Raw genomic sequence first — 24729 nt, forward strand, 5'->3', positions numbered from 1 at the left:
CAGGCCAGCCTCACAGAGTAATGTCCAAGGCAGCTGCTCCTCGACCTCTCTGGCCAGCCTCACAGAGCCTTGTCCAAGGCAGCGCCACCTGGATCAGCCTGCACCAGACTCACAGGGCCATGAACAATCCAGTGCCACCTGGACGGGCGTGGGCTAGGTTTACAGAACCCTGTCCAAGACAGCAACACCTGGACCAGTACGGGCCAGGCATACAGAGCTCTGTCCAAGCCAGGGTTGCCTGGACCTGCCCGGGGACAGCCTCTTGAGCCCTGTCTAAGCCAGCTCCTCCTAGACTGGGCCGGTCCAGCGTCACAGAGTCTTGTCCAACCAGCTTCCCTGGAACCGACCAGACCAGCCTCACAGAATCCCTGTCCAAACCAGCTCCACCTGAAGTGGCCATGGCCAGGCTCACAGAGTCCTTTCCAAGCCAGCACCGCCTGTATAGGCCCGGGCCAGTCTCACAGAGCCCTGTCCAAACCAGTGCCGCCTGAATTGTCGCCCGCCAGCCTCACAGAGCCCTGTTCAAGCCAGTACTGCCTGGACCAGAGCGGGACAGGCTTTCAAAATCCTGTCCAAGCCAGCCAAGATTGCACCGGCCTGGGCCAGGCTCACAGAGCCCTTTCCAAGAAAGCTCCTCCTTGACTGGCCCTAGAAAACCTCACAGAGACTTCTTCCAACCAGCTGCTCCTTGACCGGCCCTGGCCACCCTTACATAGAACTGTCCATTGGACCTTCAACTGGACCAGACTACACCAGCCTCACAGAGCCCTTTGCAAGCCAGCACTGCCTAGACCGGTGCAGGACAGACTCACAGAGCCCAGTGCAAGTCAGGATCGCCTAGACCCGCTGGGGGACAGCCTTTTGAGCCCTGTCCAAGCAAGTGCTGCCTGGACCGACGGGGGCCAGGCTCAAACAGCCCTGTCCAAGACAGCTCCTCCTAGACTGGGCCGGGCCAGACTCACAGACTCTTGTCCAAACCAGCTGCCTGAACCCGACTGGACCAGACTCACAGAATCCCTGTCCAAGCCAGCTCCTCCTGAAATGGCCAAGGCCAGGCTAAGAGAATAGTGTCCAAGCCAGCGCCCCCTGGATAGGCCCAGGCCAGTCTCACAGAGCCCTGCCCAAACCAGTGCCACCTGATCTGTCCCGGGCCAGGCTCACAGAGCCCTTTCCATTGCAGTACTGCATGGACCAGCGCGGGACAGGCTCTCAAAGTCCCATCCAAGCCAGCCACACCTGCATCGGCCTAGGCCAGCCTCACAGAGCCCTGTCCAAGCCAGCTAGCTTCTACCAGACTGGCCTGGGCCAACCTCACAAATTCATGTCCAAGCCAGCTTTTCCTGGACTGGACCAGGCCAGGCTCACAGAACCCGGTTCAAGCCAACTTCTCCTAGACTGGCCTGGGCCAACCTCACAGAGTCTTGTCCAAGCCAGCTCTTCCGTTTCTTGACCCCCCTGGGCCAGGCTCACAGAGCCCTGTCCAAGCCAGCGCCACCTGGACCACCCTGGGGACAGCTTTTCCAGCCCTGTCCAAGCGAGCAGTGCTTGGACAGAGGAGGGCCAGCCTCAAAGAACCCTGTTCAAGCCAGCGTTAACTGAACCAGACTGCACCAGACTCAGAGCCCTGTCTAACCCAGCACTAAATGGACCAGCATGGGCCAGGCTCACAGAGGCCTGTCTAAACCAGCACTACCTGGACTGGCATTGGGACAGTCTTTCGAGCCATGTCCAAGCCAGCGCCACCTGGACCTATGGGGGCCAGCCTCAAAGAGCCCAGTCCAAGCCAGCTCCTCCTAGACTGGGCCGGGACAGCCTCACATAGTCTTGTCTAAGCCGACTGCTCGTTTACCAGCCCGGGCCAGGCTCATAGAGCCCTGTCCAAGCCAGTGTCAACTGGACCAGACGGCACCAGCCTCACAGTGCCCTGACCAAGCCAGGGATGAATGGACCCACGCCGGCCAGTCTCACAGAACCCTGTCTAAGCCTGGTCCTCCTGGACTGGCGCGGGCCAAGTTCACAGAGTCCTGTCCAAGGCAGGGCCCCCTGAACAAGACTGGGGGCAGCCTTTCAAGCCTGTTCAAGCCAGCACGTCCTGGACCAATGGCGGCCAGCCTCAAAGAGCCCTGTCCTAGCCAGCTCCGCTAGACAGGACTGGGCCAACCTCAGAGTCTTGTCCAAGCCAGCTGCACCTTGACCAGTCCGGGGCAGGTTCACAAAGCCCTGTCCAAACCTGCATCAACTGAACCAGACTGAACCAGACTCACAGAGGCCTGTCTAAACCAGCACTACCTGGACAGGCGTGGGGAGAGTCTTTTGAGCCATGTCTAATCCAGCGCCGCCTGGACCGATGGGGGCCAGCCTCAAAGAGCCCAGTCCAAGCCAGCTCTTCCTAGATTGGGCCGGGCCAGCCTCACAGAGTCTTGTCAAAGCCAACTGCTTCTCGACTTGACCAGGCCATCCTCACAGAACCCTGTCAAATCCAGCTCGTCCTGGACCAGCCTGGGGCCAGCTGCACAAGCCCTGTGCGGGACAGGACCACCTGGACAGGCCTGGGACAGCCTCACACTGCCCTGTCCAAGCCAGCACCATCTGGACCAACATGGGCCAGGCTCACAGAGCACTGTCCATGCCAGTACTGCCTGGGCCTCCGTGGGACAGGCTCTCAAAGTCCTGTCCAAGCCACCCACGCCTGCACTGGCCTGGGCCAGCCTCACAGAGCCCTGTCCAAGCCAGCTCCTTCTAGACTGGCCCGGGCCAACCTCACAGAGACTTCTCCAAGCCAGCTGCTCCTTGACTGGCCCTAGTCAGCCTTATAAAGCCCAGTCTATGGCACCTTCAACTGGACCAGACTGCACCAACCTCACAGAGCCCTGTGCAAGCCAGCACTGCCTGGACCGGTGCAGGCCGGCTCACAGATCGTGTCCAAAACAGGGCTGCCTAAACCAGCTGGGGGACAGCCTTTCGAGCCCTGTGCAATCCAGCGCTGCCTGGACCGATGGGGGCTAGCCTCAAAGAGCCCTGTCCAAGACAGCTCCTCGTAGACTTGTCCGGGCCAACCTCACTGAGTCTTGTCCAAGCCAGCTGAACCTCGACCTTACTGGGCCAACCTCATGGACCCTTGTATAATTTAGAGCCACCTGGACTGGACCAGCTTGCACCAGACTCACACGGCCCTGTCCAATCCAACACCACTTGGACCGGCGGTGGCCAGGTTTACAGAACCCTGTCCAAGACAGCACCCCCGGAACCCGTGCAGGCCAGGCACACAGAGCTCTGTCCAAGCCACGGTCGCCTGGACCAGACGCGGGACAGCCTTTTGAGCCCTGTCCAAACCAGCTCCTCCTAGACTGGGCCGGGCCAGCCTCACAGAGTCTTGTCCAAGCCAGCTGCCCTCTACCCGACTGGACCAGCCTCACAGAATCCCTGTCCAAGCCAGCTCCCCCTGAAGTGGCCAAGGCCAGGCTCAGAGAGTCTTGTCCAAGCCAGCGCCCCATGGATAGGCCCGGGCCAATCTCACAGAGCCCTGTCCAAACCAGCGCCACCTGATCGGTCGTGGGCCAGGCTCACAGAGCCCTGTCCATTGCAATACTGCATGGACCAGCGCGGGACAGGCTCTCAAAGTCCTATCCAAGCCAGCCTCTCATGCATCGGCCTGGGCCAGCCTCACAGAGCTCTGTCCAAGCCAGCTAGCTTCTACCAGAGTGGCCCAGGCCAACCTCACAGAGCCTTGTCCAAGCCAGCTCTCCCTTGGCTGGACCAGGCCAGGCTCACAGAACCCTGTCCAAGCCAGCTTCTCCTAGACTGGTCTGGGCCAACCTCACAGAGTCTTGTCCAAGCCAGCTGTTCCTTGACCGGCCTGGGCCAGGCAGACAGAGCCCTGTCCAATCCAGCACCACCTGGACCACCCTTGGGACAGCTTTTCCAGCCCTGTGCAAGCTAGCAGTGCCTGGACTGAGGAGAGCAAGCCTCAAAGAGCCCTGTCCAAGCCATTTCCTCCAAGACTGTACGGGCCAGCCTCACAGAGCCCTGTCCAAGCCAGCTAGCTTCTACCAGACTGGCCCGGGCCAACCTCACAGAGCCTTGTCCAAGCCAGCTCTTCCTGGACTGGACCAGGCCAGGCTCACAGAACATTGTCCAAGCCAGCTTCTCCTAGACTGGCCTGGGCCTACCTCAGAGAGTCTTGTCCAATCCAGAGGTTCCGTTCCTTGTCCGGCCTGGGCCAGGCTCACACAGCCCTGTCCAAGCCAGCGCCACCTTGACCACCCTGGGGACAGCTTTTCCAGCCCAGTCCATGCTAGCAGTGCCTAGACTGATAAGGGCCAGCCTGAAAAGACCTTGTTCAACCCAGCGTTAACTGAACCAGACTGCATTAGACTCAGAGCCCCGTCTAAGCCAGCAATAAATGGACCGGTTGGGCCAGGCTCACAGAGGCCTGTCTTAACCAGCACTACCTGGACTGGCATTGGGACAGTCTTTTGAGCCATGTCCAGGCCAGCGCCACCTGGACCGATGGGGGCCAGCCTCAAAGAGCCCAGTCCAAGCCAGCTCCTACTAGACTGGGCCGGAACAGCCTCACATAGTCTTGACCAAGCCAGGTGCTCCTCGACCTGACCAGGCCAGCCTCACAGATCCGTGTCCAAGCCAGCTCCTCTTGTACCAGCCTGGGGCCAGTTGCACAAGCCCTGTGCAAGACAGGGCCAACTGGACCGGCCTGGGCCAGCATCACAGAACCCTGTCTAATCCAGCTCCTCCTGGACTAGCCCATGTCAACCTCACAGATCCTTGTCCAAGCCAGCTTCTACTTGACCGGCCTGGGCCAGGCTCACAGAGCCCTGTCCAAACCAGTGTCAATTGGACCAGACTATAGCAATTTCACAGTCCCCTGACCCAGCCAGGCCTGCCTGGACCAGCGCCGGCCAGTCTCACAGAGCACTGTCCAAGCCAGCGTCAACTGAACCAGAATGAACCAGACTCACAGAGGCCTGTCTAAGCCAGCACTACCTGGACCGGCGTGGGGACAGTCTTTTGAGCCATGTCTAGGCCAGCGCCGCCTGGACCGATAGGGCCCATACTCAAAGAGCCTAGTCCAAGCCAGCTCTTTCTAGACTGGGCCGGGCCAGCCTCACAGAGTCTTGTCCAAGCCAGATGCTCCTCGACATGGCCAGGCCATCCTAACAGAACTCTGTCGAATCCAGCTCCTCCTGGACTAGCCCAGGTCCACCTCACAGAGCCTTGTCCAAGCCAGCTCTTCCCTGACTGGACCAGGCAAGGCTCACAGAACCCTGTCCAAGTCAACTTCTCCTAGTCTGGCCTGGGCCAAACTCACAGAGGCTTATCCAAGCCAGCTGATCCTTGACTGGCCTGGGCCAGGCTCACAGAGCCCTATCCAAGCCCGTGCTGCCTGGACCACCCTGGGGACAGCTTTTCGAGCCCTGTCCAAGCCAGCAGTGCCTGGACTGAGGAGGGCAAGCCTCAAAGAGCCCTGTCCAAGCCATTTCCTCCAAGACTGTGTGGGCCATCCTCACAGAGTCTTGTCCAAGCCGGCTCTTCTTCGACCTGACCAGGCCATCCTCAGAAGCCCTGTCTAAGCCAGCGCAACCTGGACTGGACCGGGCCAGCATCACAGAGTCCTGTCCAAGATATCTCTGCCTGAAGCGGCCCAGGCCAGGCTCAGAGAGTCCTGTCCAAGACAGGGCGACTTGGACAGGCCTGGGCCAGCCTCACAGAGCCCTGTCCATGATAGCTCATGCTTGACTGGCCCGGGTGAACCTCACAGAGTCTTGTCTAAGCCAGCTGCTCCTTGACCGGCCCGGACCAGGTTCACAGAGCCCTGACCAAGAAAGCGTCTACTGAACGGGACTGTACCCGACTCACAGAGCCCTGTCTATGCCAGCACTACCTGGACTTGCATGGGCCAGGCTCAAAGAGGCCTGTCTAAGCCAGCACTACCTGGACCGGCGTGGGGCAGTCTTTTGAGCCATGTCCAAGCCAGCGCCGCCTGCACCAATGGGGGCCAGCCTCAAGCAGCCCAGTCCAAGTCAGCTTCTCCTAGACTGGGCCAGCCCAGCCTCACAGAGTCTTGTCCAAGCCAGCTGCTCCTCGACTTCACCAGGCCATCCTCACCGAGCCCTGTCGAATCCAGCTCCTCTTGTACCAGCCTGGGTCCAGCTGCACCAGCCCTGAGCGTGACAGGGCCACCTGGACTGGTCTGGGATAGCCTCACACTGCCCTGTCGAAGCCAGCACCATCTGGACCCACATGGGGCAGGCTCACAGAGCACTGTCCATGTCACAACTGCCCGGGCCTCCGTGGCACTTGCCCTTAAAGTATTGTCCAAGCCAGCCATGCCTGCACCGGCCTGGGCCGGCCCCAAAGAGCCCTGTCCAAGCCAGTTCCTCTATACTGGCCCAGGCCAAACTCACAGAGACTTCTCCAAGCCAGCTGCTCCTTGACTGGCCCTAGTCAGCCTTACAAAGCCCGCTCTATACCACCTTCAACTGGACGAGACTGCACCAACCTCACAGAGCCCTGTGCATGCCAGCACTGCCTGGATCGGTGCAGGCAGGCTCACAAAGCCGTGTCCAAATCAGGGCTGCCTAGTCCAGCCGGGGGACAGCCTTTGAGCCCTGTGCAAGCCAGCCCTGCCTGGACCGATGGGGGCTAGCCTCAAAGAGCCCTGTCCAAGCTGGCTCCTCCTAGACTGGGCCAGGCCAGCGTCACAGATTCTTGTCCAATCCAGCTGCACTGTGACCAGACTGGGCCAGTCTCACGGAGCCTTGTCCAAGCCACCACCACCTGGACTGGACCAGCCTGCACCAGACTCACAGGGCCCTGTCCAATCCAGCGCAACTTGGACTGGCACCGGCCAGGGTTACAGAACCCTGTCCAAGCCAGAACCACCGGGACCGGTGCAGGCCAGGCACACAGAGCACTGTCCAAGCCAGGGTCGCCTGGACCAGACAAGAGACAGCCTCTTGTGCCCTGTCCAAGCCAGCTCCTCCTAGACTGGGCCTGGCCAGCCTCACATTGACTAGTCCAAGGCAGCTGCACTGGACCCGAATGGATCAGCCTCTCAGAATCCCTGTCGTAGAAAGCTCCGCCTGCAGTGACCAAGGCCATGCTCAGAGGGTCCTGTCCAATCCAGCGCAGCCTGGATAGGCCTGGGCCAGTCTCACAGAGCCCTGTCCAAACTAGCAAAGCCTAAACCATCACGGGCCAGTCTCACAGAGCCGTATCCATGGCAGTACTACCTGGACCAGCGGGGGACAGGATCTCAAAGTCCTATCCAAGCCAGCCACGCCTGCATTGCCCTGGGCCAGCTTCACAGAGCCCTGTCCAAGCCAGCTAGCTTCTACCAGACTGGCCCAGGCCAACCTCACAGAGCCTTGTCCAAGCCAGCTCTTCCTGGACTGGACCAGGCCAGGCTCACAAAACCCTGTACAAATCAACTTGTCCTAGACTGGCCTGGCCAAACTCACAGAGTCTTGTCCAAGCCAGCTGTTCCTTGACTGGCCTGTGCCAGGCTCACAGAGCCCTATCCAAGCCAGTGCCGCCTGGACCACCCTGGGGACAGCTTTTTGAGCCCTGTCCAAGCCAGCAGTGCCTGGACAGAGGAGGGCAAGCCTCAAGGAGCCACGTCCAAGCCATTTCCTCCAAGAGTGTGCAGGCCAGCCTCACAGAGTCTTGTCCAAGCCAGCTGTTCCTCGACCTAACCAGGCCATCCTCAGAAGCCCTGTCTAAGCCAGCGCCAACTGGACTGGACCGGGCCAGCGTCACAGAGCCCTGTCCAAGATATCTCTGCCTGAAGCCGCCCAGACCAGGCTCAGAGAGTCCTGTCCAAGCCAGGGACACTTGGACAGGCCTGGGCCAGCCACACACAGCCTTGTCCATGGCAGCTCCTGCTTGACTGGCCTGGGCCAACCTCATAGATTCTTGTCTAAGCCAGCTGCTCCTTGACCGGCCCGGGCCAGGTTCACAGAACCCTGAACAAGCCAGCATCTACTGAACCGGACTGCACCCGACTCACAGAGCCCTGTCTATGCCAGCACTACCTGGACCTGCATGGGCCAGGCTCAATGAGGCCTGTCTAAGGCAGCACTACCTGGACAGGCGTGGGGCAGTCTTTTGAGCCATGTCCAAGCCAGCACCGCCTGGATCAATGGGGACCAGCCTCAAGGAGCCCAGTCCAAGCCAGCTCCTCCTAGACTGGACCGGGCCAGCCTCCCAGCGTCTTGTCCAAACCAGTTGCTCATCGCCCTATCTGGGCCAGCCTCACTGAGCCTTGTCCAAGGCAGCGCCACCTGGACCAGCCTGCACCAGACTCACATGGCCCTTTCCAATCCAGCGCCTCTTGGACCAGGGCGGGCCAGGTTTACAGAACCCTGTCAAAGCCAGCACCACCGGGACCTGTGCGGGCCAGGCACACAGAACTCTATCTAAGCCAGGTTCGCCGGGACCAGCCCGGGGACATCCTCTTGAGCCCTCTCCAAGCCAGCTGCTCTTAGACTGGGCTGGGCCCGCCACACAGAGTCTTGTCCAAGCCAGCTGCTCCTCGACCTGACCAGTCCAGCCTCACAGAGTCCTGTCGAAGCCAGCTCCTCCTGGACCAGCCTGGGTCAGCTGGACAAGCCCTGTGTGAGACAGGACCACCGGGACCGGTCTGGGCCAACCTCACAGAGCACTGTCGAAGCCAGATCCTCCTAGACTGGCCCGGGTCAACCTCACAGAGCCTTGTCCAAAGCAGCTGCTCTTTGACCGGCCCAGGCCAGGCTCACAAAGCCTTCTCCAAGCCATTGTCAACTGAACCAGACTGCACCAGCCTCGCAGGGTCCTGTCCAAGACAACACTGCCTGGACCGGCGCCACCCAGTCTCACAGAACCCTGTCCAAACCGGCTCCTCCTGGACTGGAGCGGGCCAAGCTCACAGAGTCCTGTCCAAGGCAGGGCCGCATGGGTCAGCCTGGGGACTGCCTGTCGAGCCGTGTCCAATCCAGCATTGACTGGACCGATGTGGGCCAGCCTCAAAGAGCCCTGTCCAAGACAGCTCCTCCTAGACTGCGCCGGGCCAGCCTCACAGAGTCTAGTCCAAGCCAGCTGCACCTTGACCTCTCTGGGCCAGCCTCACAGAGCCTTGTCCAAGGCAGCGCCACCTGGACCAGCCTGCACCAGACTCACAGGGCCGTGTACAATCCAGCGCCACTTTGACCTGGTTACAGAACCCTGTACAAGACACCTTCAACGGGACCAGTGCGGGCCAGGCATACAGAGCTCTGTCCAAGCCACGGTCGCCTGGACCAGCCCCAGGACAGCCTCTTGAGACCTGTCCAAGCCAGCTCCCCCTAGACTGGGCCTGGCCAGCCTCACAGAGTCTTGTCCAAGCTAGCTGCCCTGGAACCGACCAGAACAGCTTCACAGAATCCCTGTCAAAACCACCTCCACCTGAAGTCGCAAAGGCCAGGCTCAGAGAGTCCTGTCCAAGCCAGCACCGCATGGATAGGCCTGGGCCAGTCTCACACAGCCCTGTCCAAACCAGTGCCGCCTGAATTGTCGCAGGCCAGGCTCACAGAGCGCTGTTCAAGCCAATATTGCCTGGACCAGAGCGGGACAGGCTCTCAAAATCCTGTCCAAGCCAGCATGGCCTGCACCGGCTTGGGCCAGCCTCACAGAGCCCTGTCCAAGCCAGCTCCTCCTAGACTGGCCCGGGCCAACCTTAAAGAGACTTCTTTAAGCCAGCTGCTCCTTGACCGGGCCTGGCCACCCTCACATAGCACTGTCCATGCGACCTTCAACTGGACCAGACTACACCAGCCTCACAGACCCCTTTGCAAGCCAGCACTGCCTGGACCGGTGCAGGGCAGGCTCACAGAGTCCTGTGCAAGTCAGGATCGCCTAGACCGGGGGGGGGGGGGGACGGCCTTTTGAGCCCTGTCCAAGCCAGTGCTGCCTGGACCAATGGGGGTCAGCCTCAAAGAGCCCTGTCCAAGACAGCTCCTCCTAGACTGGGCCGGGCCAGCCTCACAGAGTCTTGTCCAATCTAGCTATAACTCGACCTGACTGGGCCAGCCTCACGGAGCCTTGTCCAATCCAGAGCCACCTGGACTGGACCAGCGTGCACCAGACTCAGAGTCTTGTCTAAGGCAGAACTACGTGGACCAGAATGGGCCAGGCTCACAGAGGCCTGTCTAAACCAGCACTACCTGGACCGGCATTGGGACAGTCTTTCGAGCCATGTTCAAGCCAGCGCCGCCTGGATCAATGGGGGCCAGCCTCAAGGAGCCCAGTCCAAACCATCTCCTCCTAGACTGGACCGGGCCAGCCTCACAGAGTCTTGACCAAACCAGTTGCTCGTCGCCCTCTCTGGGCCAGCCTCAGTGAGCCTTGTCCAAGGCACCGCCAACTGGACCAGCCTGCACCACACTCACATGGCCCTTTCCAATCCAGCGCCACTTAGACCAGCGCGGGCCAGGTTTACAGAACCCTGTCAAAGCCAGCACTACCGGGACCAGTGCGGGCCAGGCACACAGAACTCTGTAAAAGCCAGGGTCGCCTGGACCAGCCAAGGGACAGCCTCTTGAGCCGTCTGCAAGCCAGCTGCACCTAGACTGGGACGGGCCCGCCACAGAGTCTTGTCCAAGCCAGCTACTCCTCGACCTGACCATTCCAGCCTCACAGAGTCCTGTCGAAGCCAGCTCCTCCTGGACCAGCCTGGGGCAGCTGCACAAGCCCTGTGTGAGACAGCACCACCCGGACCGGTACGGGCCAACCTCACAGAGCCCTGTCCAAGCCAGATCCTCCTAGACGGCCCGGGTCAACCTCACAGAGTCTTGTCCAAGCCAGGTGCTCCTCGACCTGACCAGGCCAGCCTCACAGAGCCCTGTAAAACCCAGCTCCTCTTGGACCAGCCTGGTGCCAGCTGCACAGACCCTGTGCGAGACAGGGCCACCTGGACCGGCCTGGGCCAGCATCACACAACCCTGTATAATCCAGCTCCTCAAGGTTTAGCCCGGGTCAACCTCACAGATCCTTGTCCAAGCCAGCTGCTCCTTGACCGGCCTGGGCCAGGCTCACAGAGCCCTGTCCAAGCCAGTGTCAACTGGAACAGACTGCACCAGCCTCACAGTGCCCTGACCAAGCCAAGGCTGCCTGGATCCGCGCCTGCCAGTCTCACAGAGCCCTGTCCAAGCCAGCGTCAACTGAACCACACTGAACCAGACGCACAGAGGCCTGTCTAAGCCAGCACTACTTGGACCGGTATGGGGACAGTCTTTTGAGCCATGTCTAAGCCAGTGCCACCTGGACCAGTGGGGGCCAGCCTCAAAGAGCTCAGTCCAATCCAGCTCCTCCTAGACTGGGCCGGGTCAGCCTCACAGAATAATGTCCAAGCCAGCTGCTCCTCGACCTCACTGGCCAGCCTCACAGAGCCTTGTCCAAGGCAGCGCCACCTGGACCAGCCTGCACCAGACTCACAAGGCCCTGTACATTCCAATGCCACTTGGACCGGCGCTTGCCAGGGTTACAGAACCCTGTCCATGCCAACACCACCGGGACCGGTGCCGTCCAGGCACACAGAGCTCTGTCCAAGCCAGGGTCGCCTGGAGCAGCACGGGGACAGCGTCTAGAGCCCTGTCCAAGCCAGCTGCTCCTAGATTGGGCCGGGCCAGCCTCACATAGTCCAAGCCAGCTGCTCCTCGACCTGACCAGGCCAGCCTCACAGAGCCCTGTCAAAGCCAGCTCCTCCTGGAGCAGCCTGGGGCAGCTGCACAAGCCCTGTGTGAGACAGGGCCACCGGGACCGGCCCAGGCCAACCTCACAGAGCCCTGTCCAAGCCAGATCCTCCTAGACTGGCCTGGGCCAACCTCACAGAGTCTTGTCCAAGCCAGCTGCTCCTTGACCAGCCTGGGCCAGGATCACAGAGCCCTGTCCAGGACAGCGCCACCTGGACCACCCTGGGGACAGCTTTTCCAGCCCTGTCCAAGCTAGCAGTGCCTGGACTGAGGAGGGCCAGCCTCAAAGAAACCTGTTCAAGCCAGCGTTAACTGAACCAGACTGCACCAGACTCAGAGCCCTGTCTAAGCCAGCACTAACTGGAATGGAATGGGCCAGGCTCACAGAGGCCTGTCTAAACAAGCACTACCTGGACCGGGATTGGGAAAGTCTTTTGAGCCATGTCCAAACCAGCGCCACCTGGACCGATGGGGCCAGCCTCAAAGAGCCCAGTCCTAGCCAGCTCCTCCTAGACTGGGCCGGAACAGCCTCACATAGTCTTGTACAAGCCAGCTGCTCCTCGACCTGACCAGGCCAGCCTCACAGAGCCCTGTCCAAGCCAGCTCCTCTTGGACCAGCCTGGGGCAGCTGCACAAGCCCTGTGCGAGACAGGGCTACCTGGACCGGCCTGAGCCAGCATCACACAACCCTGTATAATCCAGCTCCTTCTGGACTAACCTGGTCAACCTCACAGATTCTTGTCCAAGCCAGCTGCTCCTTGACCGGCCCAGGCCAGGCTCACAGAGCCCTGTCCAAGCTAGTGTCAACTGGACCAGACTGCACCAGCCTCACAGTGCCCTGAACAAGCCAGGGCTGCCTGGACCCGCGCCGGCCAGTCTCACAGAACCCTGTCCAAGATAGCGACAACTGAATCAGACTGAACCAGGCTCACAGAGGCCTGTCTATGCCAGCACTACCTGGACCGGCGTGGGGACAGTCTTTTTAGACATGTCTAAGCCAGCGCCACCTGGACTGATGGGGGCCAGCCTCAAAGAGCCCAGTCCAAGCCATCTCCTCCTAGACTGGGCCAGAACAGCCTCACAGAGTATTGTGCAAGCCAGCTGCTCCTCGACTTGACCAGGCCATCCTCACAGAAAAATGTCGAATCCAGCTCCTCCTGGACCAGCCTGGGGCCAGCTGCATAAGCCCTGTGCATGACAGGGCCACTTGGACTGGCCTGGGACAGCCTCACACTGCCCTGTCCAAGCCAGCACCATCTGGACCAACATGGGGCAGGCTCACAGAGCACTGTCCATGCCAGTACTGCCTGGGCCTGAGTGGGACAGGCTCTCAAAGTCCTGTCCAAGCCAGCCACGCCGGCACCGGCCTGGGCCAGCCTCACAGAGCCCTGTCCAAGCCAGCATTAACTGAACCAGAGTGCAGCAGACTCAGAGCCCTGTCTAAGACAGCACTACCTGGACCGGCATGGGCCAGGTTCACAGAGGCCTGTCTAAACCAGCACTACCTGGACCGGCATTGAGACAGTGTTTCGAGCTATGTCCAAGCCAGCGACACCTGGACCGATGGGAGCCAGCCTCAAAAAGCCCAGTCCAAGCCAGCTCCTCCTAGACTGGCCCGGAACAGCCTCACATAGTCTTGTACAAGCCAGCTGCTCCTCGACCTGACCAGGCCAGCCTCACAGAGCCCTGTCGAAGCCAGCTCCTTTGGACCAGCCTGGGGCCAGCTGCACAAGCCCTTTGCGAGACAGGGCCACCTGGACCAGCCTGGGCCAGCATCACAGAATCCTGTCTAATCCAGATCCTCCTGGACTATCCCGGGTCAAACTTACAGAGTCTTGTCCAAGCCAGCTGCTCCTTGACCGGCCTGGCCAGGCTCACAGAGCCCTATCCAAGCCAGCTCCAACTGAAATGGCCAAGGGCAGGCTCATACAGTCCTGTCCATGCCAGCGCCCCCTGGATAGGCCCGGGCTAGGCTTACAGAGCCCTGTCCATTGCAGTACTGCATGGACCAGCGCGGGACAAGCTCTCAAAGTCCTATCCAAGCAAGCCATGCCTGCATCGGCCAGGGCCAGCCTCACAGAGACCTGTCCAAGCCAGCTTGTTTCTACCAGACTGGCCTGGGCGAACCTCACAGAGCCTTGCCCAAGCCAGCTCTTCCTGGACTGGACCAGGCCAGGCTCACAGAACCCTGTCCAAGCCAATTTCTTTCAGACTGGCCTGGGCCAACCTCACAGAGTCTTGTCCAAGCCAGCTGTTCCTTGACCGGCCTGGGCCAGGATCACAGAGCGGTGTCCAGGCCAGCGCCACCTGGACCACCCTGGGGACAGCTTTTCCAGACTGGACCAAGCTAGCAGTGCCTGGACTGAGGAGGGCCAGCCTCAAAGAACCCTGTTCAAGCCAGCATTAACTGAACCAGACTGCACCAGATTTCAGAGCCCTGTCTAAGACAGCACTACCTGGACCGGCATGGGCCAGGTTCACAGAGGCCTGTCTAAACCAGCACTACCTGGACCAGCATTGGGACAGTGTTTCGAGCTATGTCCAAGCCAGCGCCACCTGGACCGATGGGAGCCAGCCTCAAAGAGCCCAGTCCAAGCCAGTTCCTCCTAGACTGGGCCGGGACATCCTCACATAGTCTTGTACAAACCAGCTGCTCCTCGACCTGACCAGGCCAGACGCACAGAGAGTTCCTCTTGTACCAGCCTAGGCCCAGCTGCGCAAGCCCTGTGTGAGACAGGGCCACCTGGACTGGCCCGGGCCAGCATCACAGAAGCCTGTCTATTCCAGCTGCTCCTGGACTAGCCCGGGTCAAACTTACAGAGTCTTGTCCAAGCCAGCTGCTCCTTGACCGGCCTGGCCAGGCTCACAGAGCCCAATCCAAGCCAGTGTCAACTGGACCAGACTGCACCAGCCTCACAGTGCCCTGACCAAGCCAGGGCTGCCTGGACCCGCGCCGGCCAGTCTCACAGAACCCTGTCTAAGCCTGGTCCTCATGGACTGGCACGGGCCAAGCTCACAGAGTCCTGTCCAAGGCAGGACCCCCTGGACAAGCCTGGGGACAGCCTTTCGAGCCTGTTCAAGCCAGCACATCCTGGACCAATGGGGGCCAGCCTCAAAGAGCCCTGTCCAAGATAGCTCCTCTAGACGGGACTGGGCCAGCCTCAGAGTCTTGTCCAAGCCAGCTGCACCTTGACCGGTCCGGGGCAGGTTCACAGACCCCTGTCCAAGCATGCGTCAACTGAGCCATACTGAACCAGACTCACAGAGCTTTCACGGCTACACTCTACTTAACCTGAGGAGTAAGTTGGACCTCTACTTATGGCACTCTGTGAAAGTTTGGAGAACCAGAACTCAGTTGTTTGGCATGCGACCACTGTCCATCCAGCACTATGGTCAGCACTGGCTATATCTGGCTCTAATTAGTCCATGGTTGTGTTCAGCTGAATGACCTCTGACGGGAACACTCAGAATGAGGTTCTGAGTTATTCCAACAAAGGAGCTTTTCACTGCTTTCAAGGCTTCTTAGGAAGATTTCCGGAATCTTGCTGCCGGCATGCCTCCGGGTGTTCCCAGTGAACTTCTCCTTGTAAATCCTCCGTGGTTTCTTCTACACCCGTGACGTTTGGCAAGGATATGCAGTTTGCATTGCTGGACAATTGCTCCTGCAGAGGTCTGCCGTGGTTGCAAACATTCAGACGTGGCAGCAAGAAATGCTTGTCCTCGTAGGACACTGCTAGCTGACTGGGTATATCTGCTTCCCCTTCTTCTCACCTGAGTGCTACTGATTCCAGCTTTCCCGGCTACACTCTGCTCAACCTGAGGAGTAAGTTGAACCTCTATTTAAGACATTCTGTGAAAGTTTGGAGAACCAGACCTCGGTTGTTTGGCACGCGACCACTGTCCATCCAGCAGTGTGGACGGCACTGGCTATATCTGGTTCTAATTAGTCCATGGTTGTGTTCAGCCAAATGACCTCTGCTGAGAACAGTCAGAATGAGATTCTGAGCTACTGCAACAAAGGAGCATTTTACTGCTTTCAAGCCTACTTGGGAAGAATTCCAGAATCTTGCTGCCGGCAGGCCTCCGGGTGTTCCGGGTGAACATCTCCTTGTAAATCCTCCGTGGTTTCTTCTACACCCGTGAAGTTTGGCAATTGTAAGCAGTTTGCATTGCTGCACAATTTTGCCTGCAGAGCTCTGCCGCAGTTGCAAACATTCAGATGTGGCAGCCAGATACGCTAGTCCTCTTAGGACACTGCCAGCTGACTGGGTATATCTGCTTCCCGTTCTTCTAAACTGAGTGCTACTGATTCCAGCTTCACGGCTACACCCTACTCAACCTGATGAGTAAGTTGAACCTATACTGATGGCACTCTGTTAAAGTTTGGATATCCAGACCACAGTTGTTTGGCACGTGACCACTGTCCATCCAGCACTATGGAGGTTCTGAGTTATTGCCACATAGGAGCATTTCACTGCTTTCAAGGCTCCTTAGGAAGAATTGCAGAATCTTGCTGCCGGCAGGCCTTGAAAGCAATGAAACGCTCCTATGTTTGATTAGCTCAGAACATCATTCTGAGTGTTCCCGACAGAGGTCATTTGGCTGAACACAACCGTGGACTAATTAGAGCCTGATATAACCAGTGCAGTCCATAGGCCTGGATTGACAGTGGTCACGTGACAAACATCTGAGGTCTGGTTCTCCAAACTTTCATAGAGTGCCATAAGTAGAGAAGCAACTTACTTCTTAGGTTGAATAGAGTGTAGCCGTCAAAGCTGGAATAAGTAGCACTCAGGTGAGAAGAAAGGGAAGCAGATATACCCAGTCAGCTGGCATGTCCTATGGGGACAAGACTATTTGGCTGCCACGCCTGAATGTTTGGAACCAGGGCAGAGCTCTGAAGGCGCAATTGTGCAGGTATTCAAACTACGTACCCTTGCCAAACGTCAGGGGGGTAGAAGAAAAAACAGAGGATTTACAAAGAGTTTGTCAACTGGAACACTCGGAGGCCTGTCAGCAGCAAGATTCTGGAATTCTTCCTAAGAAGCCTGGAAAGCAGTGAAATGCTGCTATGTTGCAATAACTCAGAACCTCATTCTTAGTGTTCCCAGCAGAGGACATTTGGCTGAACACAACCATGGACTAATTAGAGCCTGATATAGCCAGTGCAGTCCATAATCGTGGATTGACATTAGTCAAGTGCCAAACAACTGAGGTCTGGTTCTACAGACATTCACAGAGTGCCATAAGTGGAGGTTCAACTTACTCCTCAGCTTGAGTAGAGTGTAGCCGTCAAAGCTGGAATCAGTTGTACTCAGGTGAGACTCACAGAGTCTAGTCCAATCCAGATGCAACTTGACCTCTCTGGGATAGCCTCACAGCGCCTTGTCCAAGGCAGCGCCACCTGGACCAGCCTGCACCACACTCACAGGGCCGTGTACAATCCAGCGCCACTTGGACTGGAGGGGCCAGATTTACAGAACCCTGTCCAAGACAGCACGACCTGGACCAGTGCGGGCCAGTCACACAGAGCTCTGTCGAAGCCAGGGTAGCCTGGACCAGCCCGGGGACAGCCTCTTGCGCCCTGTCCAAGCCAGCTCCTCCTAGACTGGGCCCGGCCAGCCTCAGGGAGCCTTGTCCAATCCAGAGCCACCTGGACTGGACCAGCCTGCACAAGACTCACAGGGCCCTGTCCAATCCAACACCACTTGGACCGGCGCTGGCCAGGTTTACAGAACCCTGTCCAATAGAGCACCAGCATGACCGGTGTGGGCCAGGCACACAGACTCTGTCCAAGCCAGGGTCGCCTGGACCAGCAGGGGGACAGCCTTTTGAGCCATGTCCAAGCCAGCTCCTCCTAGACTGGGCGGGGCCAGTCTCACAGAGTCTTGTCCAAGCCAGCTGCCCTGGACCCGACTATAACAACCTTTCACAATCCCTGTCCAAGTCAGCTCCACCTGAAGTGACCAAGGCCAGTCTCAGCGAGTCCTGTCCAAGCTAGCACCCCATAGATAGGCCCGGGCCAGTCTCAAACAGCCCTGTCCATTGCAGTACTGCATGGACCAGCTCGGGAGAGGCTCTCAAAGTCTTATCCAAGCCAGCCACGCCTGCATTGGCCTGGGCCAGCCTCACAGAGCCCTGTCCAAATCAGCTAGCTTCTACCAGACTCTCCAGGGCCAAACTCACAGAGCCTTGTCCAAGCCAGCTCTTCCTGGACTGGACCAGGAGAGGCTCACAGAACCCTGTCCAAGCCAGCTTCTCCTAGACTGGCCTGAGCCAACCTCACAGAGTCTTGTCCAAGCCAGGTGTTCCTTGACGGGCCTGGGCCAGGCTCACAGAGACCTGTCCAAGCTAGTGCCACCTGGACCACCCTGGGGACAGCTTTTCCAGCCCTGTCCAAGCTGGCAGTGCCTGGACTGAGGAGGGCCAGCCTCAAAGAACCCTGTTCAAGCCAGCGTTAACTGAACCAGAGTGCACCACACTCAGAGCCCTGTCTAAGCCAGCACTACCTGGACCAGCATGGGCCAGGCTCACAGAGGCAAGTCTAAACCAGCACTACCTGGACCGGCATTGGCGCAGTCTTTCGAGCCATGTCCAAGCCAGCGCCACCTGGACCGATGGGGGCCAACCTTAAAGAATCCAGTATAAGACAGCTCCTCCTCCACTGGGCCGGGACAGCCTCACATAGTCTTGTACAAGCCAGCTGCTCCTCGACCTGACCAGGCCATTCTCACAGAGCCCTGTCCAAGCCAGCTCCTCTTGGACCAGCCTGGGGCCAACTGCACAAGCCCTGTGTGAGACAGGGCCACCTGGACCGGCCCAGGCCAGCATCACAGACCCCTGTCTAATCCAGCTCCTCCTGGACTAGCCTGGGTCAACCTCACAGAGTCTTGTCCAAGCCAGCTGCTCCTTGACCGGCCTGGGCCAGGCTCACATAGCCCTGTCCAAGCTAGTGTCAACTGGACCAGACTGCACCAGCCTCACAGTGACCTGACCAAGCCAGGGCTGCCTGGACACGCGCCGGCCAGTCTCACAGAACCCTGTCTAAACCTGGTCCTCCTGGACTGTCGTGGGCCAAGCTCACAGAGTACTGTACAAGGCAGGGCCCCGTGGACAAGCCTGGGGACAGCCTTTTGAGCCTTTTCAAGCCAGCACATCCTGGACTAATGGGTGTCAGCCTCAAAGAGACCTGTCCAAGCCAGTTCTTCTAGACAGGACCGGGCCAGCCTCACAGTCTTCTCCAAGAAAGCCGCACCTTGACCGGTCCGGGGCAGGTTCACAGAGCAATGTCAAAGCCAGGGTCAACTGAACCAGACTGAACCAGACTCACAGAGGTCTGTCTAAGCCAGCACTACCTGGACCGGCATGGGGACAGTGTTTTGAGTCATATCTAAGCCAGCGCCGCCTGGACCGATGTGGGCCAGCCTCAAAGAGCCCAGTCCAATCCAGCTCCTTCTAGACTGGGCCGGGCCAGCCTGACAGAGTATTGTCCATGCCAGCTGCTATTCGACTTGAGCAGGCCATCCTCACAGAGCCCTGTCGAATCCAGCTCCTCCTAGACCAGCCTGGGGCCAGCTGCACAAGCCCTGTGCGTGACAGGCCACCGGGACTGGACTGAACAGCCTCACACTGCCCTGTCCAAGCCAGCACCATCTGAACCAACATGGGCCAGGCTCACAGAGCACTATCCATGCCAGTACTGCCTGGGCCTCCGTGGGACAGGCTCTCAAAGTCCTGTCCAAGCCAGCCATGCCTGCACCGACCTGGACCAGGCTCACAGAGCCCTGTCCAAGCCAGCTCCTTCTAGACTGGCCTGGGCCAACCTCACAGTGTCTTCTCCAAGCCAGCTGCTCCTTGACTGGCCCTAGTCAGCCTTACAAAGCCCGGTCTATGCCACCTTCAACTGGACCGGACTGCACCAACCTCACAGAGCCCTGTGCAAGCCAGCACTGCCTGGACCGGTGCAGGCTGGCTCACAGAGCCGTGTCCAAATGAGGGCTGCCTAGACCAGCCGGGGGACAGCCTTTCGAGCCCTGTGCAAGCCAGCGCTACATGGACCGATGGGGGCTAACCTCAAAGAGCCCTGTCCAAGCCTGTTCCTCCTAGATTGGGCCAGGCCAGCCTCACAGTGTCTTGTCCAATCCAGCTGCACCACGACCTGACTGGGCCAGCCTCATGGAGCCTTGTCCAATCCAGCACCAACTGGACTGGACCAGGCTGCACCAGACTCACAGGGCCCTGTCCAAAGCAGCGCCACTTGGATCGGCACCGGCCAGGTTTACAGAACCCTGTCCAAGTCAGAACCGCCGGGACTGCTGCAAGCCAGGCACACAGAGCTCTGTCCAAGCCAGGGTTGCCTGGACCAGCCCGGGACAGCCTCTTGAGCCCTGTCCAAGTCAGCTCCTCCTAGACTGGGCCAGGCCAGCCTCACAGAGTCTTGTCCAAGGCAGCTGCCCTGGACCCGACTGGACCAGCCTCTCAGAATCCCTGTCCAAGCCAGCTCCGCCTGAAGAGAACAAGGCCAGTCTCAGAGGGTCCGGTCAAAGCCAGTGACGCCTGGATAGGCCTGGGCCAGTCTCACAGAGACCTGTCCAAACCAGCGAAGCCTGAACCGTCACGGGCCAGGCTCACAGAGCCGTATCCATGGCAGTACTACCTGGACCAGAGGGGGACAAGATCTCAAAGTCCTACCCAAGCTAGCCACGCCTGCATTGGCCTGGGCCAGCTTCACAGAGCCCTGTCCAAGCCAAGTAGCTTCTACCAGACTGGCCAAGGCCAACCTCACAGAGCCTTGTCCAAGCCAGCTCTTCCTGGACTCGACCAGGCCAGGCTCACAGAACCCTGTCCAAGTCAACTTCTCCAAGACTGGCCAGGGCCAACCTCACAGAGTCTTGTTCAAGCCAGTTGTTCCTTGACTGGCCTGGGCCAGGCTCACAGAGCCCTATCCAAGCCAGTGCCGCCTGGACCACCCTGTGGACAGCTTTTCGAGCCCTGTCCAAGCCAGCAGTCCCTGGACTGAGGAGGTCAAGCCTCAAAGAGCCCTGTCCAAGCCATTTCCTCCAAGACTGTGCGGGCCAGCTTCACAGAGTTTTGTCCAAGCCAGCTGTTCCTCGACCTGACCAGGCCATCCTCAGAAGCCCGTCTAGGCCAGCGCCAACTGGACTGGATCGGGCCAGCGTCACAGAGACCTGTCCAAGTTATCTCTGCTGAAGCGGCCCAGGCCAGGCTCAGACAGTCCTGTCCATGTCAGGGCCACTTGGACAGGCCTGGGCCAGTCTCACAGAATACTGTCCATGCCAGCTCCTGCTTGACTGGCCCGGCCCAACCTCACAGAGTCTTGTCTAAGCCAGCTGCTCCTTGACCTGCCCGGGCCAGGTTCACAGAGCCCTGACCACGCCAGCGTCTACTGAACCAAACTGCACCTGACTCACAGAGCCCAGTCTATGCCAGCAATACCTGGACCTGCATGGGCCAGGCTCAAAGAGTCCTGTCTAAGCCAGCACTAACTGGACCGGCGTGGGGCAGTCTTTCGAGCCATGTCCAAGCCAGCGCCGCCTGGACCAATGGGGGCCAGCCTCAAGGAGCCCAGTCCCAGACAGCTCCTCCTAGACTGGGCCGGGCCAGCCTCACAGAGTCTTATCCAAGCCAGCTGCTCCTCGACCTGACCAGGTCAGCCTCACAGAGCCCTGTCGAAGCCAGCTCCTCCTGGACCAGCCTGGGTCAGCTGCACAAGCACTGTGTGAGACAGGGCCACTGGGACCGGCCCGGGCCAACCTCACAGAGCTCTGTCCAAGCCAGATCCTCCTAGACTGGCCAGGGTCAACCTCACAGAGTCTTGTCCAAGCCAGCTGCTCCTTGACGGGCCCAGGCCAGGTCACAGAGCCTTGTCCAAGCCATTGTCAACTGAACCAGACTGCACCAGCCTCACAGGGACCTGTCCAAGCCAGCACTGCGTAGACTGGCGCCGGCCAGTCTCACAGAACCCTGTCCAAGCCGGCTCCTCCTGGACTGGTGCGGGCCAAGCTAACAGAGTCCTGTCCAGGGCAGTGCCGCCTCTATCAGCCTGGGGACAGCCTGTCATGCCCTGTCCAATCCAGCATTGACTGGACCGATGTGGGCCAACCTCAAAGAGCCCTGTCCAAGACAGCTCCTCAGATTGGGCCGGGCCAGCGTCACAGAGTCTAGTCCAAGCCAGCTACACGTTGACATCTCTGGGTCAGCCTCACAGAGCCTTGTCCAAGGCAGCGCCACCTGGACCAGCATGCACTAGACATACAGGACCCTGTCCAGTCCAGTGTCACTTTGACTGGAGCGGGCCAGGTTTACAGAACCCTGTCCAAGGCAGCACCACCGAGACTGGTGTGGGCCAGGGACACAGAGCTCTGTCCAAGCCAGGCTCGGCTGGACCAGCCTGGGGATAGCCTCTTAAGTCCTGTCCAAGCCAGCACCTCCTAGACTGGGCAGGGCCAGTCTCACATTGTCTAGTCCAAGACAGCTGCCCTGGAACCGACCAGACCAGCCTCACAGAATCCCTGTCCAAACCAACTCCACCTGAAGATGACAAGGCCAGGCTCACAGAGCCCTGTCCAAGCCAGCTCCTCCTAGACTGGCCCGGGCCAAACTCACAGAGATTTCTTCAAGCCAGCTGCTCCTTGACAGGCCCTGGCCACCCTTACATAGTGCTGTCCATGTGACCTTCAACTGGACCAGGCCACACCCAACTCACAGAGCCCTTTGCAAGCCAGCACTCCCTGTACCAGTGCAGGCCAGGCTCACAGAGCCCTGTGCAAGTCAGGATCGCCTAGACCAGCTGGGGGACAGCCATTTGAGCCCTGTCCAAGCGAGTGCTGCCTGGACCGATGGGGGCCAGCCTCAAAGAACCCTGTCCAAGACCGCTCCTCCTAGACTGGGCCGGGCCAGTCTCACAGTCTTGTCCAAGCCAGCTACACCTCGACCTGACTGGGCCAGCCTCACGGAGCCTTGTCCAATCCAGAACCACCTGGACTGGACAAGCCTGCACCAGACTCACAGGGCCTTGGCCAATCCAACAGCAGTTGGACCAGTGCTGGCCAGATTTACAGAACGCTGTCCAAGACAGCACCACCGAGACTAGTGTGGGTCAGGCAAACAGAGCCTTGTCCAAGCCAGGGTCACCTAGACCAGCCCGGGGACAGCTTTTTGAGCCATGTCCAAGTCAGTTCCTCCTAGACTGGGCCGGGGCAGCGTCACAGAGCTTTGTCCAAGCCAGCTGCCTGGACCAGACTGGACCAGCTTCACAGAATCCCTGTCCAAGCCAGCTCCGCCTGAAGTGGCCAAGGCCATGCTCAGAGAGTCCTGTCCAAGCCAGCGCCCCCTGGATAGGCCCGGACCAGTCTCACAGAGCCCTGTTCAAACCAGCGCCACCTGATCCGGCCCGGGCTAGGCTCACAGAGCCCTGTCCAAGCCAGTGTCAACTGGACCAGACTGCACCAGCCTCACAGTGCCCTGACCAAGCCAGGGCTGACTGGACCCGCGCCGGCCAGTCTCACAGAACCCTGTCTAAGCCTGGTCCTCCTGGACTGGCGCGGGCCAAGCTCACAGAGTCCTGTCCAAGGCAGGACCCCCTGGACAAGACTGGGGACAGCATTTCGAGCCTGTTCAAGCCAGCATGTCCAGGACCAGTGGGGGCCAGCCTCAAAGAGCCCTGTCCAAGCCAGCTTCTCTAGACAGGACCAGGACAGCCTCAGAGTCTTATCCAAGCCAAGTGCACCTTGACCTGTCCGGGGCAGGTTCACAGAGCCCTGTGCAAGCCAGGGTCAACTGAACCAGACTGAACCAGACTCACAGAGGCCTGTCTAAGCCAGCACTACCTGGACCGGCATCGGGACAGTCTTTTGAGCCATGTCTAATCCAGCGCCGCCTGGACCGATGGGGGCCAGCCTCAGAGTGCCCAGTCCAAGCAAGCTCCTCCTAGATTGGGCAGGGACAGCCTCACAGAGTCTTGTCCAAGCCAACTGCTGCTAGACTTGACCAGGCCATCCTCACAGAGCCCTGTCGAATCCAGCTCGTCCTGGATCAGCCTGGGGCCAGCTGCACAAGCCCTCGGCATGACAGGGCCAACTGGACTGACCTGGGACAGACTCACACTGCCCTGTCCAAGCCAGCACCATCTGGACCAACATGGGCCAGGCTCACAGAGCCCTGTCCAAGCCAGCTCCTTCTAGACTGGCCTGGGCCAAACTTACAGAGACTTCTCCAAGCCAGTTGCTCCTTGACTGGCCCTAGTCAGCCTTATAAAGCCCGGTCTATGCCACCTTCAACTGGACCAGACTGCACCAACCTCACAGAGCCCTGTGCAAGCCAGCACTGCCTGGACCGGTGCCGGCCGGCTCACAGACCCTGTCCAAATCAGGGCTGCCTAAACCAGCCGGGAGACAGCCTTTCGAGCCCTGTGCAAGCCATCGGTGCCTGGACCGATGGGGGTTAGCCTCAAAGAGCCCTGTCCAAGCCAGCTCCTCCTAGACTGGGCCGGGGCAGCATCACAGAGTCTTGTCTAATCCAGCTGTACCGCGACCTGACTGGGCCAGCCTCATGGAGCCTTGTCCAAGCCAGCACCACCTGGACTGGACCAGCCTGCAACAGACTCACAGGGCCCTGTTCAATCCAGCGCCACTTGGATCGGCACCGGCCAGGTTTACAGAACCCTGACCAAGACAGAACCCCCGGGAACAGTGCAAGCAGGCACACAGAGCTCTGTCCAAACCAGGGTTGCCTGAACTAGCCCGGGACAGCCTCTTGAGCCCTGTCCAAGCCAGCTCCTCCTAGAGTGGGCCGGGCCAGCCTCGAAGAGTCTTGTCCAAGCCAACTGCTGCTCGACTTGAACAGGCCATCCTCACAGAGCCCTGTCGAATCCAGATCGTCCTGGACCAGCCTGGGGCCAGCTGCACAAGCCCTCGGCATGACAGGGCCAACTACTCTGGCCTGGGACAGACTCACACTGACCTGTCCAAGCCAGCACCATCTGGAC

This window comes from Dipodomys spectabilis, unplaced genomic scaffold (assembly GCF_019054845.1).
Source record: "Dipodomys spectabilis isolate Male_0828 unplaced genomic scaffold, ASM1905484v1 ptg000294l, whole genome shotgun sequence".
NCBI lineage: Eukaryota > Metazoa > Chordata > Mammalia > Rodentia > Heteromyidae > Dipodomys > Dipodomys spectabilis.